Below are 4,964 nucleotides of genomic sequence, written 5' to 3'. Positions count from 1 at the left end.
AGAACACAACCTCTCCCTCATTTTGCATTCTCCACACACAAACACCTGCCAGGTGTATCTTCAGGATATCAAAAACCTTACTGGGCACACCATGTCATATCAAAGATTCTAAAGGTTGCTCGTTCACACACAAAAGTGTCATCACTGCACTTTCTCCCAGCACAACAAAGTTTAAATAGGAAAATGTCAGATTTTACTGTGTGCTTGAATAAATAATACTTCCACATTAGTTTATTATTCCGGAATTAAAGTTTCAAAGGTAAAAATGTACACATTTTAGACGTTTGTCTATATTGAAAATTGGTTACCATTGATAATAATAATACGGTTCAAATGTCACCCTCAAAACAACAGTTAATGCCAATTACTTGTGCCAGGTCTATGCAGGTAAATGATACTTACTCCAAGCCTTGCTATTCAATGAGACATGGGATGTCCAGTGCAATAAGAGAGAGGCATGCAATTATTAGGTGACTGTACCGATATTCCAGAGGAGTTTTCAATTGGGATATAATACACAACTACTTCCTGCATGAACATACGTGAGAGAGTTAGAATGTAAACAGCAGAGCAGTCAGCTGCTAGATAGTCGTAGATAAACAGTTGTGGTTGCAGGGAGAACGTTGTATTTTTTAATGTTCTACTGAACAAGCATCATCATTAGTATTGGATCTATATCAACTCGACCCGAAAAGAGAGGCGAGAAAGAGGTAAGTGTTAGGTTTCGTTCAAAATGAAATAACAAAGGAAGAGGTGCGTCCTGGGGATCGCAGACGACTTGCCGATTCCAGCTTTAAGGACTTAAGATACAACGTGAACATGATCAAGCGCAAGATAACGCTTAGCTACCAAGAAAAATGGTCAACTGATAAAAGGCTAAAACAGAAACCTGATTATAACCAGATCAAAAACACCTATGATCCAGAACCTTGTGGCAATTGTCACCTAACAAGAAATAAATTATTGGTGTTCCAGCCCAGACATAATATATACCCCTAGAGGCAGGTAGAGCCCCAAGAACACAGGGATGGGAGGATTAGAGGGTAAAGAGGCCAACAATATCTGTTAATAGATCTATGGCTGACAGGTGGTCCGGGTAAGACGTAGCAGCATAGGTGGATCAATGGATTTAGCTGTTTAAAGACCTCTATAGACTTAATCTGAACTAAAGGCCCACATGATCACCCCATTCAAATGACCTCACGTGTACCCCACCGATCACAATCTAAATCAAAATAGTGTGCAGCAAGGGGTTTGGGGAGGGGGATGGTCTGCTCTGTGTGTTTCAAAAGGCTAGAATCACGTTGTCACTCTTATTTTCTCTTCTAAACCAATGATTCGTTTGCAAGTTGGGACATGTGATGTCCCTTTTTTCAAAAAGCCTTTTAGGAGCTGCTTGGCAAATTGAATGGGTGATCATGTGACGAGGGTGGGCCTTTTTAATGAAGTAAAATACTCTCAAAAGTAAGGCCATGTTTACAGAGCAAAGTAAACCTAAGAAAATGGTCTGGCACTGTAGGCCCTCTGCACAGCCTAAGGATATCAATATCAATCCTAATTTCATCCCATTCCTTCACTATGCCAGTCAGCCATAGAGTTTAAGCTGTCCATGTGTGTGTTCCTGTCATCAGTCTCTGTGTGTGGCCTGGTACATGGAGAAAGTTCAGTTTTGGGGTCGGGACTGGGAGGAAGGCAGGGAGGTCTCCTGTTAGTTGCTTGATAGTGGAGGCTTCATAGGTGTCTTTAGAGAGGTCCAACAGCAGGGGTCTTGGTCCATCAGGGCCTTCACTGTCAATCTTGATGTATTCCAACAGAAGTCAGAAAAAATTGAATTGTTACTATGTGGGGCAAAGAATTCTGTAGGGCAAAAACTAAATGAAACCGCTTCTTTCAAATTCGGTTATTGTAATGTACTTGGTGTAAAACAGTTTGTATGTATGTGGGTTATTACCTGGGTTTCTCACAGGGTTGGAGGAGGTGGTCTCTGGTACTCCTGCATGGTCTCGAGGTTCACCCAACCCTAGGGGGAGGGAAAGAATGAGGAATGTGGAGGTTAAGTGTACCGATAATGTGAACTTATAAAAAGACAACTATTCATTGACTTCATAGGTATCATCTCCTACAGGCTTTGTTATAACTAAATCTGAGGTCTGACGCAATTCAATTGAATATTCCTGCCTTAAGTTTTTTATTTACCTAGGCCTCTTCTCACTTGTGATTGCACAAGTTCCTCAGTTGTTGGGTGGATGAATAGGGGGGGTAGGGTCTTCGGGCCTTAGGGTTCTTCTCCTTGGCATCCCCGCCACCAGATTCCAATCGCTTCCTCAAAATCTTGCATTGAAGGTCCGGAATGTACCTTTAATCTGTGCTGTCTAGGTATGATAACAATTCCAACACTGGATCAACATCTTCACATCATAAAACCAAAAAATATATACTGTAATATCTATCATTACATACTCACTGCATAGATTTTCTTGCCCAGGTTCTTGGCTCCATGCCACATATGGAGATACTGGTGTATTCAGCTGTCTTTATATTTTCCTTTCACTGAATGTGAAAAAAACATGATATATATTTCTAAAGCGATTCAATCTGGCAAAAATAAACATTTTAGATGTGCATGTTCATAACCAAACTTACTCATTAGAGCAGAAATCTGTACATGTGAATCTGAGCAGATTTATTTTGGCGGAATCTCCATAATCAGCTGATCCATGGCCCTTATGAATGCCTCGCTCCACGATGACAGAGTTTCTCTGGGTCTCCCTCTTGTCAATGTTCACTATGGAGATGTCTATGGAATCATTCTCCAATGTAGTGGAGGTGCAATACTGTGCACAGTAGCCTGGCCAGTCCATGCGGCCATCAGCTGAAATTGTAAGAGACATTAAGTAATAAATAAAAAAGCAGGACATCCGTGTTAAATACTTGTGGTGTACTGTAAGCACACAAACAATTAAGTCTTACCTAGAGCTACCACAATGTCTTTCATTTGCAGACGGTCAATGATCACAGCCCATCCAGAACAAATTTATTGAATCCACACAGTACGAGTCTTTAATATTGAAAGGGTGCCACTGGAAACCATGTTCATGAATTAGAAAAGGTAAATATTCCCAGAAAGCAAAGTGTTTGTGGCCAACAAAAAGTCACCTGTCAGTATCCTGCTTCACTGTGGACTGAGACTTCCGGGAATATGACTGGGAATAGTTAGTCTCCCAGTATTCAAAATGTTTCGCAGTAATGAATATACTATATGCTTGGAGTATAACCTACTGTCTTTTTCTAAAGGAGGGATAAGCTTCTGAAATAGCCTGGAGAGGTTGAGCTAGGTGGGAGCACCATGGAGGCAACAGAAGGAGCAAAAGAAAAGTTAATGTAGCCTGTTTTTGCCTTCTGTTGCCTCCATGGTGCTCCATGGCAAACATTTTGAATACTGGAGAGAGAGAGACATGACAGTACCAGAGAGATACACCCCCACATAGCCTGCTCAAAGAAGGCCGGCACAAACAGAGGGACACAAAAACCAACCATAAATGATGCACACACAAGAAAGAGCACTACTCAATAGCCATCATTGAATGGAATAGGAAAAAAGGTATCTATCTATTCTCCTATTGAAATTAAGCATGTGTTCTCACCTATCTGATGACAGTGTGGTGCTCCAATGCTTGATAAAGCAGGCAGAGGTAACACTTTCCTTGGAGTGGATTATGGTGGGGCCTTTTCATAACTAGAAGTTGATTAATTACATTTTATTTTGCGCATGTCCCATTATTATATCTAGCTAGCTTGCTAATGTATGTCACAAAACCTAACAAGTGAGCTTGTTTGTCAACTCTCTACCAAGCTACATAATGTTCGCTAGCTAACATTGTTTCAGTAATGTTCTGTAAGAATGTTAGTCACTTGGAAGTCTCAAAAAGGCGAGGCAACTATACTGCCAAGCACCATTGCAACTGCTAAGGTTACAGCCGAGCACCACTACAGTTCTATCACTCTCAAACAGAGGAATGCACATGAAACGTTAGCTAGCCGCCAATGCATAATACAAGTAGGTTCTAGATGATCATTATGCTCAAAATCACATGCTTATGTCAATATCCTGACTGGTTCTACATTCCATTCACAAACATCACAGATAACACTAGCTGGCGCAACGTCTTGGTAATGTTACCTGTCGAGCAGAAAACAGGCCATCTCTGCATCAGACTTCAGCCCTTTTAGGGCCACCGAGTGACGCTGCTCAAAGAGGGAGCCTGCAGCCTTCCAATTCGATAACAAGAGACTTTTGTTGACCGATGGGGAAACTGAAAATATGAACTCAATTTTGTAAGGGCCCAAAGCATCATTTATTTATAATAATAGTGTAACACTATCATTCCACTATTAATGCAGATATTATGGACATTATAATGCAAAAAAATCTACATAATGCTCCATGAGTAGGACACAGCCCCAGCCAGCCATCAATTTCATTGATTTTACGGAGTTACAGTTCCTGTGAGGAAATCAGTCAATTGAAATAAAATTCATTAGGCCCTAATCTATGGATTTCACATGACTGGGAATGCAGGTATACATCTGTTGGTCACAGATACCTTAAAAAATATGGGCCTCACGGCATTTTTGTGCATTCAAATTGCCATCGATAAAATGCAATTATGTTCGTTGTCCGTAGCTTATGCCTGCACACACCATAACCCCACCGCCACCATGGGGCACTCTTGTTCACAACGCTGACATCAGCAAGCCGCTCGCCCACACGACGCCGTACACGTGGTCTGCGGTTGTGAGGCCGGTTGGACATACTACCAAATTCTCTAAAACGACGTTGGTAGAGAAATGAAGATTCAATTTTCTGGCAACAGCTCTGGTAGGCATTCCTGCAGTCAGCATGCCAATTGCACGCTCCCTCAAAACTTGAGACACAGGTGCACCTGTGGAATGATCATGCTGTT

The 4,964-nt window shown here is 41.5% G+C and overlaps 1 long non-coding RNA gene across 1 annotated transcript; it reads right to left on the bottom strand.

Annotated features, from left to right (window-relative positions):
• Positions 1 to 209: 209 nt before the first annotated feature.
• On the bottom strand, positions 210 to 4,563 carry LOC106586088 (uncharacterized). The gene is made up of 5 exons (XR_001324124.2): positions 2,644 to 4,563; positions 2,465 to 2,550; positions 2,197 to 2,372; positions 1,952 to 2,020; positions 210 to 1,796 (listed from the first exon to the last, which is right to left on the bottom strand). It is a non-coding gene; the product is annotated as an uncharacterized lncRNA (long non-coding RNA).
• Positions 4,564 to 4,964: the final 401 nt, after the last annotated feature.

Source organism: Salmo salar, chromosome ssa25 (genome assembly GCF_905237065.1).
Source record: "Salmo salar chromosome ssa25, Ssal_v3.1, whole genome shotgun sequence".
NCBI classification, from domain to species: Eukaryota; Metazoa; Chordata; class Actinopteri; order Salmoniformes; family Salmonidae; genus Salmo; species Salmo salar.
Note: the sequence above shows the minus strand (reverse complement) of the source record. Positions and strands in the feature narration are given on the sequence as shown.